Below are 15,023 nucleotides of genomic sequence, written 5' to 3' on the forward strand. Positions count from 1 at the left end.
GATCATTTCAAGAAAAAATAAATTCATTTGGGAATTCCTCACATCTTCTAAAAATGAATCAAATGCAGAATGTTAGCTTTGTTATCAGTTCAGACTTTCCAAAGAAGAAAAACTCCAAAATCACATGTAACAATAGCCATCTATATTTAGACATAAGAAAGAATGTATAGAAGTATATATTTAGACATAAGAAAGAGTGTATACAAGTATAAGAAAAAGGAGGGACCTCAAATTTTGTTCTCACTCTTCTAATTCAACAGGGCAGACTCCATGGATGAACCCTGAGACCATTACCTCAGTGAAATAAGCCAGCCACAAAAAGACAAATACTGTATTATTTCATTTATATGATGAAGTCCCTAGAGTAGAGATATTCACAGAGATGGAAGTAGAACCGTGGTTGCCAGGGGCCGTGAGGAAAGAGGATTGGGATGTTATTGTTTAATCAGTTACAGAGTTTCAGTTTTACAAGATGATAAAATTCTGGAGATGGATAGTGGTGATGGTTGCACAACAATGTGAATGTACTTAAGGCCACTGAACTGTATCCTTACACAAATGGCTAAGCTAGTAAACTTTATGTTATGTGTGTTTTACCACCATTTTAAAAAGATTCTATGAGACTACTTTAAGAAGACAATCCTTTACAGCTTTAAGTCTATCGAACTCAAAAACTTAAACAGAAGCTTGTTGAAATAACTCCTATTCATTGCCAACCATTTTCAATAACTGAAGTAAAAAGATTCTGGAAAGTTGACCAATCTATGAATCTTAGGCACAAAGTTCCTTCTAGCAAGCATGTTACTGAAAAATGACTTCCTGAATTGTATTCTACTGTGATGAAAAAAGGAAGGAAAGAAGGAAGGGAGGGAGGGAGGAACGAAGGAGGGGAGGGAAGGAAAGATGTCATTAAAGATGCCGGTTGAAAGAGCTATTTACCTGTTGGAAATGTGCAATACAATGACCACAGGAGCTGCTCACCAGCTGACCATGCTGTGGAACCACTGTTCATGTACCATGATGGCAATCTTTAAAGATGTGACTAGTACAGTTTTAACAGTATTTGAAGTTATAAAAATAAGTCTGGAATGAAGTTCATTCTATGATGGTATAATCTGTTCCAGTCTTAGTTTTAACTGAATACTGATTTTTAACAGCCCTCCTTTTGGAATTCAGCCAAACTATGAAGTTGGTGTTGAAACATATATAAAATCATGTGTATTTTTTAAATGTACATGAGTGAGACCAAAGTATTCATGCTATATTTATTTTTTAATGAGTCATATACCTTGGATATCCTTCCGTATCAGGATATACCACCCCGAGGTACTTATCCAAGAGAAATAAACCCTGTGTCCACACCAGACTTGTAAACTGACATTCACAGCGCCATTTGTAACAGCTCCAAACCGGAAACCCCACCCAGTGACTAGCAACAGGTGAATGGCTAAACAATGTGTATAGCCTTTGTACAGTGGAACACAAACCAACAATAAAAAAAAGAATGAACTATTGATACAAATAACAACATAGATGAATCTCAAAATATTTATGCAGAGTTAAAGAAGCCAGACAACAAAGTGTATCTACTGTTTAATTCAATTTATATAAAACTATAAAAATGCAAACTAATCTATAGGAAGAAAAAGGGGACTGGGAATGGGGAGGAAGAATAAGGGAGGGAGAAGTTACAGAGACACAAGAAACTTTGGAGGTGACAGGTATCTTCACTATTTTCATGTGGTCACGGTTTCATGAGTTTAGACTGTGTCAAAACTGATCAGGCTACAAATGAACTTATCTACAAAACAGAAATGGAGTTATAGACGTAAAAAATAAATTCATAGTTACTGGGGAGTAAGCAGGGGAGGGATAAATTGGAAGATTGGGATTAACACGTACACAGTACTATATATAAAATGGATAACTAATATGGACCTACTGTGTAGCACAGGGAACTCTACTCAATACTCTGTAATGGCCTATATGGGAAAAGAATCTAAAAAAGAGTGGATATATGTATATGTATAACTGATTCACTTTGCTGTACACCTGAAACTAATACAACATTGTAAATTATATCCCAATAAAAAATTTTTAGAAAACTGATCAAATTGTTTAAATATATGCAGTTTATTATATGTCAACTATATATCCATAAAGCAAAACAAAACAAAACGAAACAGAAAACGTTTTAGGAGTTGGTAGTGTGGTTACTCACACGTTCCACAAACCGACATTTGTCAAGCTTTTAAAAAGTAATGATTTTTATATCTGTTGATGACATTAGCCATTTTCAGTAAAGTGTGGCAAAAATTTCCTTAATTTTGTTCCTTTTTTAAAAAAAAAACTGTATGTGATTTTTAGCCAGATAGAAACCTTACATTTTTATCAAATTAAATGCATGTCTTCTATGTTTTTGGCTTGTGCTGTTGTGCTCTGCTCAGAAAGAATCCCTACTTCAAAATTATATATTTACAATTTTCACACACTTTTTTTTTGTTTTTTTTGCAGTACGCGGGCCTCTCACTGTTGTGGCCTCTCCCGTTGCGGAGCACAGGCTCTGGACGCGCAGGCTCAGCGGTCATGGCTCACGGGCCCAGCCGCTCCGTGGCATGTGGGATCCTCCCGGACCGGGGCACGAACCCGTGTCCCCTGCATCGGCAGGCGGACTCTCAACCACTGCGCCACCAGGAAAGCTCTCACACACGTTTTATTCTAGCATTTTTATTGCTTTATATTCTACATAAAATTCTGTCTTGAATTTAGTTTGGAATAAGGCAGAAATTGAAACTTATTTTTTTCCCCTAATTACTTAGCTGGTTAAATTAACATCATTTATTGAATAATCACTCTTGTCCCACTCTTGAGATTTTTATCATCTCAAAGTACTTAATATTTGGGGGGGGGCAGTGGTGGGAGAAGCGGAGGAGCTTCACCTGGGGCCTCAGGCTCTCATGCTGGTGGCCCTGGTGGTGGCTCTTTTTGCTGTCCTTGGGTTAAAACTCCTGCACCAAAATTCATTACACTTTACTGGCAGTAAATACTCTTGGATTCTAGCTGCTCTCCAGTTCAGAGTAGATCCATGAAGCTCTTGCTTCTGACCCAGGAAAAATGTAGACATTTATTTCCCCCTCTTCATCTCTGCTCCATCTGCTGATAGCCTCTCCCTGGCACCCATGCCTCACCCCTACCGATGGAGGAACAAAAAGATAAGTGAAACACGTGGGTTAGGAAAACCTGCAGTAGGGAAGTAGGGGCTTCAAATACAGCTTTCTGTGTCTTTCTTCTCTTTGTTTACTTCATTTAATTTGCGGGGAGATTCCGGGACCTATCTTCACAAGTTTTTCATCTTATTCTAAAGTCTCCTTCAAATATCCCTAGATAGAGACAAAATATTTCATTGCAAATCGTTTGGATAAATTTATCAGAATAAGAAAAAACCATCTCTTTATGGCCCCCATGGCCCCCTCCTGGAAGCTCTGGTCATCCAGGCTGACATCTCATGACTCTTACTTGTCTGAAGATACACAATTAAATTTTTCTTAAGAAACTAATTACTGGATCATTTATAAAATTAAAGTTTTACCAAATGTAATAACATCCTCTTCTCTTGTGCTGTGGGCTGTTTCTCAGCTCCTAGCTCTGCCAGTTATGGTGATCCGTAAGTATTTTTACTCAATAAATAAAGACATTTATGACACTTTAAAATAGACCTTCAGGAACGCTTCAGAAACTATTTTTCCGATGGATTTTATCGCATTATACTCATCTTTTGTATTTTCCTCCTTAGACAGCCATCTCCTAAAAAAAAAATCAGACTGGCCTGTAATGATAATCTGGCTCATTTCAAAGGCTGGATTCGAGTGCTAATACTAGTAAATATAATAATTATAACTAACATTTATTGAGCCCTAACTAATAATAACCCTTGCTTAAACACAGGTAAGCACTACATAGAAGTAGAGATATTTATTTCAAAATTAGACTCCACTTTAGCATGAAAATGTCCTTCCTTTGCTCCCCCGCCCACCCCTGCTTTTTTTTTTTGTCCGCACCCAGCTGAATGTGGGATCTTAGTTCCCTGACTAGGGATAGAATCTGCGCCCCGTGCACTGGAAGCACAGGGTCTTAACCACTGGACTGCCAGGGAAGCCCTGCCCTCCTCTTTTTAATGGGACACACATTCCGCCCCCCAAATTATAATACTGGCCTCAGCGCCCAAACAGCAGTCATATATTGCTTACTCACTTTCTTGCCCACAATCCTGAGGAGATGCACAAAATTGCACCTTCCTGTTGTGTCTCTCTGCTTCTCTTACCTCTACTACGCTTTGGGTTGGTCACACAGATGTACCAAAACGTGGTTGGTGACCACAGCGATTTGATTTTTCACTAACATTGTTCAGTAGCTTTGCTTTTTTTTGGGTGGTTGGGTAAGGCTGTCACTTTATATCCATATTTTGGATGTGTAGAGGTAGGCAAAGCTTTTTCTTTTCTTTTTTCACCCTTTATCCAGAAAATGTAAATTCTCAGGGAATGTATTGGTCATTCTGGTTTTCATTTGAATGCCCACCCCGGTCATGAGAGAGGAGTTGAAGTCTTTGTTTTGTCTCAAACTCAGGAATCTCAATTTACAGGAGATTGAATAGCAAGCAGAGTTGTGATTAGTTCGAGCCTTGCAATGGTCAACCTTGATCTGGGGAGACTTCGTACCTCTGTGAGAGTAGAAGCAGGAGGGCAACTCTGCTCCCTGCTGCAAGCCAGCTCCTGCACCTTGCGAGCTCACTATGAAAAGACGTGGCCTTTGGGATTGACATATATACACTAATATGTATAAAATGGATAACTAATAAGAACCTGCTGTATAAAAAATTAAAAAGAAAAAGACGTGGTTTTTCAGCATTTGCCTATCACTCCTAATTCTCATTTCTAGAGCAAAACATCATTTTGTGTCAACCTGAGGTTTCATCTCCAGTCGTGAGCATTCTGATTTTCTTTGACCACTCTGGAATGTTTGTATTTGTTTTTAAGCAGTGTCAAAAAATATTTGTAAAGAGTAGTTTAAAGGGTGTAGTGCAGTGGGGAAATTATAGATTTTAAATAAATATCAATTGTCATTTTTGCTTCAACCATTTGGTCTTTTTTTTTTTTTTTTTTTTTTTAACCATTTGGTCTTTTGATGTTATAGTTTTACACCAGATCAATGGTGAATTTGATCTTTATCATTCACTACAACACTGCAGGCAGTTTGTATCCAAGTGCTTCTTAAGCTTTTTTATTCAAGTCCCAGCTCTCTGACCCTAAGAGGCTGGGGATAGGGTCACTGTCTGCAAGAGGCACAGCTGTCTCCACTGCCATCTCCAGCCCCCTTAGCTTCCTTTAGCAAGTTGGAATTTTCTCCATGCTCACATCCCCACACCGCGAGAAGAGATCTGCTCTAGGTAAGTGGAATCACACGAGGTCAGCCAATGGCCGGCTGGAAACAACATCAGAATTCTGGACCGGGCTGTACCCGATTTGGAACTCCCCTACCCCCAATCCACTAGCACACCATACCAGGCACTCCCTTTGGAAGACGGTTCATTTTCAACATCCTTTAAGTTGGTGCTTTGCGACTCCACAGTAATTGCCCCCAAACTTTAAAAAAAAATCCATTTCAAGGTCTGCTTTTCTCCCTAAAGTCTTTATACTCAACTCTGCAATCTTCCTGCATTTATTCTTTAGTGTTAAATAAGAAAAAATAATGTTTCAATATGTGTATTCTTAGATGTTATAGGCTATACACCCATTTTGGTGACTACGTAAAGGTAGGCATTGATTCCAAGTAAAAGCAGTGAGAAATACAGCAGGTAGGGAACATAGACCTTAAGACTTAAAAAAAAAAAACAAAAAAAACAATGGCCCTCTGTAATGCTTTTCCTCCTTCCGTGTAGTTTTCTCTGATCTCTAGAGCATGCCAAAAGTTCAAGCACTAATAAACTATAAAAAGAGAAGCTGAGAAAAATTCCCCGTTTAGAAGAGAGGTATTAAATGAAAGGTCTTTCACACAATAATTTTGAAGAAAACACAGTGAGGAAGGAAGATAATAAGAGGATTTTTTTTTTTTTTTTTTTTTTTTTTTTTTGCGGTACGCGGACCTCTCACTGTTGTGGCCTCTACCGTCGCAGAGCACAGGCTCCGGACGCGCAGGCTCAGCGGCCATGGCTCACGGGCCCAGCCGCTCCGCGGCATGCGGGATCCTCCCGGACGGCGGCACAAACCCTCGTCCCCTGCATCAGCAGGCAGACTCTCAACCACTGCGTCACCAGGGAAGCCCAGTAAAAACTTTTAATAGCTATGAGGCCATTATTCAACATATGTGAAGTATGATGTTTTTCAGGAAGTGGTTATTTAACAGAGACCTAAATTGATTGAATTTTCAGGTGCTTTTGGAGCAATTCCCCAGAGACAACATCAAAGTGGCAAAGTGCAACGGTCGGTCACTTGACCGGGGGCCAGGGAACTAGACTTCTCCTGGCCCGGTCACCAGCTTGCTCAGCCACTTTGCCTAAGTCGCCTGGACTCTCGATTTCTGGCCCTCCATTTTCTTACTTACGAAAAAGGGGTCACAACTCTAAAATTATGAGACTATACAATTTTGAATTTTATAAACACTCTGATTTGCTGTATTGGACAGTTAACTAAGGAAAAGGTGATTAAAAAAATATAAAGATGTACATGGTAAAAAAACAAAAACTTCAAACAGCACAGAAAGATATAAAATGAAATCTCCCTCTGCACCAACTTCTAGTCCCCTACCCTATATTGACCAAATATCCTTAGTATAATTACCTATCCTCCAAGAAATTTTTATGCAAGGATCAATGTATATGTATATAGACTTTAAAATGTTTACACAAATGGCATACTGACTACTGTTTATATTTTGCCCTTTTTTTCCGCTTAATAACATATCTTGGAGATCTTTCACATGAAACATACAAACTTACCTCATTCTTTTTAACAGCTGCACCGTTATTTCATTGTTCATCATAATTTATTTAATCAGTTTCCTACTAATAGGTTTCTGGGTTATTGCCAGAATATGTCATTGCAATTAATGCTGTAATGAACATCTCTCTATGCATATAAAGAAGCAGACTTTTGCAAATATAATATATACCTTAGGTAAATTTCCAGTAGTAGAATTACCAGATCAAATGATAAGTGCGTTTTAAATTTTGGTAGACTCTGAAATTACTCTTCCTAAAGGTTTACCAATTTATCTTTCAACCAAAGCTGTGTTCAAGTGCCTATTTCTTCCTACCCTTACCAACACTGGGCATTACCAATCTTTTACATTTTTTGTCAGTTGTACATAAAAATATGGTGAGAGGTAGATTTGAAGGTCGGAATTAAATGATGTAAGATTATCGATCTTTATGTATTTCCTTGTATTTAGCTCAACAGAGAGGTTCCTTTCATCTTTGTTTGATGTTTTGCATTTATCAGTCTGTTGATTTAATTCTATGATAACTTTGGAAGTTTAACAATTAACCAGATTTACTTATGCTGCTAAGGACCATCAAGACCCACCTTCCATTTGCATTGGGTTTCAGGCCCTCATTTAATTTCAGAAAATTTGCCCTAATGCGGCCATCTTCTGCGATTTAACTGATACAGTTGAAGACACAATGGATACTTCACTCGCTACATTGTGTCCTGAGACTTGAACAGTGAGTGACAGGGCAGCTCCCAGAAAACCCAGGTTAAAAGGAAAAACAGATCATGCACTGATCTGTTTAACAGATTTCTCAGGTTCAAATCTCATTGTAGATTTTCTCTCTGATCTAGTAGAGTTCATCCTAACAGCTACTTGCTACTCCTTCAAAAAGGGCAGAGTGCCATACTTTATCTTGATATTGCTTCAGGCAAAAATATGTGTTGACTATCACCTATGTTATTTTGCATCTAGCTTCCCAGACTTCCGTGAACACAGTTGGTAGGAATATGTCTGTTTACAGAAAGGAAAAATGACACTCAGCAACGACCAGGGATGAATTCAAAGGCATTACATTGGGGTACAACTGAAATACAGTTTCAGACTTGACAACCTTCAGTGCTTTGAAAGTTATCACACACAACTAACTTGCACTACTCCCGTAAGAAAATTCTAATAATCTCTAGAAGTTTTTACAACTTTCCTTTGAGCTACAAAAATAAGCATCTATCTGCCATGAACAAAACTCCAGAGTTCACCGATAAATGCTGTGTGTCGTTTAAGCCCTCTGAAAAGTATCTGAGAGTATATATGCCACAGGCATGGTTTTTAAAACAACCACAGTGAAACCTGGGAAAGAAGAGATAAAGGAAAAGAGAAGAGACAGAGAAGGAAGGAAGGAAAGGGAAATGGTGAGGGTGCAACTGAAGAGTGCAAGGTCAGCCAGGGGTCAAGGGTGAGAGGGTAGAATTATTTTCAAATTTGTGTTGGTCCAGCCTAACTTTTTTCTCCAGTTATACAAGGTCACAGGTGTCGATTTAGAAGGTTCTCTTAGGACATGATGGAAGAAATTTTCACATATTGAGGTATGGGGAAGTCATTCTGGCTTATACCAGACTTGGCTTGAACTCTCTGTTCACTAGAACAGCCTGTGTTATGGCCTGTCAAGCACACATTGTACATCTGCTTTAACCATTAAAGAAAAGAATGCTTTTAAAAATCAAAATGGAGTAACTATGGTTCAGGCATCCAAAATGGAGCTAAGTAGCCATCGTGGGTGTAGTTTCAGACACATTCCTGCATCACTGGGAACTTGAATTTTCTGAACTGTATCAAACTCAAGGACACCACCAGCCGTTTTCAAAACAATATCTGCTAGTTGCTGCCAGCTGCAAACTTATGGTCTCAAGGTCTCCCCTTGTAACTATGCAACCATTTTGGATCCCAACTAATCCTTGCTTAACGAGTGCCCTTAACTTCTTGCCGGCTCCAATCCTAATGCTTGACAAACAGCTTATGTAACTTTGTGGGTTTTGCCTACATATCCTCTCTCATTTTGCGGTCTGGAGGGACACGATTCAAGTGCTTCTTAATCTGTGTTCCCCACACTATAGTCTTCAGTCTGGCGCAAATAAAGCTCTTTTCTATTCCTATTGTTTACTGATTATTTGCATCAACAGACGCCTACCAGTATTATTAGAGCTGTAAAATGGAATTCATATTACTATCAATATATTTAGAGAACACTTGGAATACATGCTAACATATGGAGAGAAATAATCACTTTGGGGAATATGGAGCAGAGGTACTTTTACCTATGCTCTCAATAAGTAGAATTCAAAACCCTGGACATTATGTATGAAACATATAAGAAAATTCAGAAGTGGAGAGGAGAAGGTGGACCACTTAGGGACCTCGAGACACAAGGAACAACAGGTGGTGAGTTCCCTGGTTTGCTTTTTCCGTCACATAGCCAAGACTTGGAGCTGAAGAAGCTACCAAGGCAGAAGTACCAACAGACACAGACAAAAACAGCAACAACAACAAAAGCCTGTTCTTTCCAGTCAAAGGACCAGGTAAGGAGTCGCCTCAGAAGACAGAACACTTTTAGAAAACAACCATTCTGGTTCAGTCAAACACTCTAGAACACATACTGTGTTCATGGATTGGAACACTCACCATAGTACAAGCCCTAGTTCTTCTCGAATTGATATACAGGTGTAACACAATCCTTATCAAAATCTCAGTATGATTTTTGTACATATAGACAAGATTGGCCTAAAATCTATATGGAAAGGCGAAGGAACTAGAATTGCTGAAACGATTTTGAAAAATAAGAATAAAGCAGAGGGACTCAGGTTACCCAATTTCTATCAACAGTTGAATTGTTAAAGAAACAAAATGTGGCATATTCATACCATGGAATACTATACAGCAATGAATGAATAACTACAGATACAGGCATGAGATGAATGAATCTATTAGAATTATCTAATTTAGGGTGAACAAGCCAGACACAAAAGACTATACATGGTGTGATTCCATATATATAAAATTTTAAAGCAGGCAAATGTAAACTATATTATTTAGGGGTAAATACTTAGATGGTATTTATCCCTAAATAATATAGTATAATAATGTATAATAGAGTATAAAACAAAGCAAGGAAATGGTTTCCATAAAAGTCAAGAAAGTAGTTACTTCTGGTGGGAGGACAAGAGATATGAGGGGGTTTCTGGGGGTGTTTGCAGTATTTTCTGTATTTTATTTCTTGTAATTATAGAAAGTGTGCTTTACACTAATGTCTTAAGCTGTACATTTATATTTTATGCACTTTTCTATATACATATTCCACTTTTTCAGTGTAAAGTTGCTTTGTTTTTTTTTAAATTTATTTACTTTGGGCCGCGTTAGATCTTCGCTGCTGTGTGCGGGCTTTCTCTAGTTGCCGTGAGCGGAGGCTACTATTTGTTGTGTTGTGCGGGCTTCTCATTGAGGCGGCTTCTCTTTGTTGCGCAGCATGGGCTCTAGGTGCGCAGGCTTCGGTAGTTGTGGCACGTGGGCTCAGTAGTTGTGGCTCGCAGGCTCTAGAGCGCAGGCTCAGTAGTTGTGGCGCACGGGCTTAGTTGCTCCACGGCATGTGGGATCTTCCTGGACCAGGGATCAAACCCGTATCCCCTGCATTGGCAGATGGATTCTTAACCACTGTGCCACCAGGGAAGTCCAATGTAAAGTTTCTTTTTAAAAAAGATTGCTCGTAGGCTTCCCTGGTGGCGCAGTGGTTGGGAGTGTGCCTGCCGATGCAGGGGACACGGGTTCGTGCCCCGGTCCGGGAAGATCCCCGCGGAGCGGCTGGGCCTGTGAGCCATGGCCGCTGGGCCTGCGCGTCCGGAGCCTGTGTTCCGCAACGGGAGAGGCCACAACAGTAAGAGGCTCGCGTACCACGAAAAAAAAAAAAAAAAAAAAGATTGCTCGTCTTCTTGGGAAGGATAACTTGTATGAATAGAAGAGGAGCAAAGATAGAAATTAGGGAGAGGAGTTGAGGTGGAAGGTTGCTACTGCAATACTCTAAGTATGAGATGACAAGAAGCAGGACTAGGGGCTTCCCTGGTGGCGCAGTGGTTGAGAGTCCGCCTGCCGATGCAGGGGACACGGGTTCGTGCCCTGGTCCGGGCAGATCCCACATGCCGTGGAGCGGCTGGGCCCGTGAGCCATGGCCGCTGAGCCTGCGCGTCCGGAGCCTGTGCTCCGCAACGGGAGAGGCCGCAACAGTGAGAGGCCCACGTACTGAAAAAAAAAAAAAAAAAAAGAAGCAGCAGGACTAGGACATTAATAATTGGGATGGATGGAGAAGAGCAATTAGAGAAGACTGAAAGTAAATGGAGGCGGAGGAAAAGTCAAGATGTGGTAACCAGTCTCTAAAGACGGCGCCTAACAAATCACACCCCCGGTAGTGTCGTCCCACATGAATTCTGGGATGGTCCGTTAAAACTGAAGGAATGAGATAGGAGTGACACTACCTGACTTCCAAGGCTAGGTCAGAGGAAGGTTTGCCTGGGTCTCTTGGAATGAGAACCCAGCTCTCATACTGGAGAAGTCCAAGCCACCCAGCTGCACTCACGGCTAATAGCCACACCACCTGCAGCCACACGCAGGAGGTATCTTGGGTGTCTAGTCCAATAGAGCCACCAGATGACTGCAGTCCCAGTCAATATCTGACTTCACCTAACACAACCCACAAGTAGTACCCGCCTGAACCCAGTTAACCCACAGAACTGCAGAAGATAGTAACAAATTGTTATGCCACTAAGTTTTGGGGAGGTTTGTTACACAGCAATAGATAACCAGAACACAAAGATAACCCAATAGTTTGGAGCTTGGGGGACTGGATGAATAATGATACCCTGACTGAGACAGACAGTGTGGAGAAAAAGTAGGTTTGTGTCAGAGAAATAAGTTTAGTTCCGGACTTTGAGATGCCTGTGGAACATCTAGATGTAGGCATCCAGTAGGCATTTATTTCTAGTGACAAGCCTGAAGCCCAGGGAAGAGATCTGGTCTGAGGATAGAGATTTGGAAGACATTTCAGCCTATCGCCGTAAGAGTATAGGACCTGCCCAAGAAGTAGGACCTACTCCTTCAAAGACTAGTCCTAACATCACCTCCTCTAGAAGAACCCAGGGACACTGGTTTTTAAATGCTAACTCTTTCCCAGTAATTTAGTAGTTCTTTGAACCTATCTTTTCTATAGTCCTTACCATACTTCCCTATCATTATTTATTTACATGTCTGTCTTCCCTGATAAATTGTGATGTGATCCAAGACAGGAATATAACTTGATCATCTGTCTCATCGTCCTGGAAAGCAAGAAAACCTTCAATGGATAAATGGAAGAATACATAAATGAACAAAAGAATAAATGAAAGACCACCCTCATCTTATACAGATAAAAGTCAAATAAACACATTAAAGGGACTTCCCTGGTGGTCCAGTGGTTAAGACTCTGCACTTCAACTGCAGGGGACACAGGTTCAATCCCTGGTTAGGGAACTAAGATCCTGCATGCCATGCAGTGTGGCCAAAAAAACAAAACAAAACAAAAAAATTAGGAAACATAAACATAAAAATGAATAGGTATTCAAATGTAAAATAGATAGCTAGTGGGAAGTAGCCGCATAGCACAGGGAGATCAGCTCCATTCTTTGTGACCACCTAGAGGGGTGGGATAGGGAGGGTGGGAGAGAGACGCAAGATGGAGGAGATATGGGGATATATGTATATGTATAGCTGATTCACTTTGTCATACAGCAGAAACTAACACACCATTGTAAAGCAATTATACTCCAATAAAGGTGTTTTTAAAAAAATGAATAGGTATTAGTTGCTAATATCTTACTGAATAAGCTGATTTCCTACTAAGATGAAATTAGAAAATAGTGCAGTATATGAAGACAGAACTGAAAAGAATGTGTGTTTAGTATACATTTCACTCCTCTTTTGGACTTACTGCTTCCAGGGACTATTTCTAATTACTGTGCACAAATTTATCTATCTGCTACTTAATCAGGAGAGATTTTCCCACTAGGTTTACAGATTAAATTTTGAAGATACTCTTCTTTTTGTATGAATTGAGTAGTAGTAAATACAAAACAAAATAGAGAATGTCTTAAGAGTTTGTGAATTACAGAGCTCTGTGGGTTTTTCTCTTTACCCAATAAAAGACTTAAAATAAATAGCTTTGGGTACTTCTTTTATAGAACAATATTGACTATTCCAGGAAGTTATTAGGACCACCTACTTTAAAACCTTTGATCTTTATACCACAGAGTGTAATGTATTTTATTTAACTCAATAAAGTATAATTGATTTATTTAGATTTTAAGTAGAGTCTGTATAATAATTCAAATCATATGCCCATAGGCTACCCTATAATTTTTGTTTCCTATCCTTCTCATGAGCAAAGAAAACAGCTGTGTTTATCCATTCGTGGCTGACAAAATCCATTTGTTGGTATTGTACTATCGAAGTTACAAACGCCAAGTCTGGCAGCGTTTTAATTTCGAATTATCACATGTACTTGAATGAATCTTTAGAGAGAGAACTGCCAATTTTGAAGGGCTACTGAAAGTACTAAAATATTAATTAGACAGGAGGTCTGCCAAGCACTTGGAAAGCCCAACTCTTTTCACACATTACACACTAGACCTAGGAGATTTGGGGAATTTTTTTGTTTTTTTGTTTTTCTGTGGCTTTGATCTCGGGTGGCCTCAGCCTGCAGCGGCTTGAAGCAGGGTTTTGGTTCCCCGCCAGTGATTGAGGTCGGGTTGCGGCGGTGAGAGCGCTGAATCCTAGCCACTACACCAGTGGTCAGTGACAAGGTCCTGACCCCACGGCTTTGCAGAAAAAAGAATTCCCACAAAGACGGGAAGTCATGAAACAAGTAAAGTGTTTATTAGGAGGAAAAAGAGTACGTGTGGGTAGACACATGGGCGGACTCAGAGAGAGAGTTGTGCCCCCGTGGTAGTTTAAATCACTTATATGGGGCATTTCTTCCGTGTTTCCTTTGGCCAATCATCATTTTGATTTGCTTGGTTCTGAGTCCATATTTGGTAGATCTCAAGAAACTCCCATGTGTGCACGCGCATCTCTTAGCCAAGATGGATTCCAGCAAAGAGGCCTATGGGTAGATTGACATCACTCTGCTTTTGGCCTCCAAGGAGCTGTATAGTCGGGAAGGTCTCCTTGACTTCGAGAATGAGAAATATGTGGTGTCTTATCTTTTATCTGGGCAGGGCCTGGTCTCCTCAATTATCCTGCTATTATGGAGTTTCTGTCCACAGGGGACGAACTCCATCTCCTCAACTTGGGGCCCGTCTATCTCCTGCCTCAGCTTAAACGACACGAATTTATTTTCTCACAAGTCTGGAGGCTGGAAGTCCAAAATCAAGGTGCCAGAAGTGCTGATTTCTCCTGAGGAAGATTTGGGGAATGTTAACAATAGGAGAATATTACTTACTCAGAGACCTTTGAAATCTGAACTGCTGAAATCAGGAGTAGCTAGAGCTTCATCCAGGGTTAGGGGTTGTTGAGAAAGTAGAATAAACAAGATTCTGTATACTGTTCAGTGATCACTATCACAGAAAACTGGCCAGACTTTTTTTTTTTTTTTTTTTTGCGGTACGCGGGCCTCTCACTGACGCGGCCTCTCCCGTTGCGGAGCACAGGCTCCGGACGCGCAGGCTCAGCGGCCATGGCTCACGGGCCCAGCCGCTCCGCAGCATGTGGGATCCTCCCGGACCGGGGCACGAACCCGTGTCCCCTGCATCGGCAGGCGGACTCCCAACCACTGCGCCACCAGGGAAGCCCGTGGCCAGACTTTTGATTGGGAATTTGGAAGAATGGAAAAACTACTCAAGATTCTAAAGAGAGCCCTAAAAATGATCTAATTTATAAAGACTCGGCTTCTGGATTATTTACTCCTTCGATAAATGAAGTGTCTCCTGGAGTTGCTGACCTTCCCATCTCCAGGAAAGCAGCGTCCT

Source organism: Leucopleurus acutus, assembly GCF_964270905.1.
Source record: "Leucopleurus acutus genome assembly, chromosome: 13".
In the NCBI taxonomy this organism is placed as follows: Eukaryota; Metazoa; Chordata; class Mammalia; order Artiodactyla; family Delphinidae; genus Leucopleurus; species Leucopleurus acutus.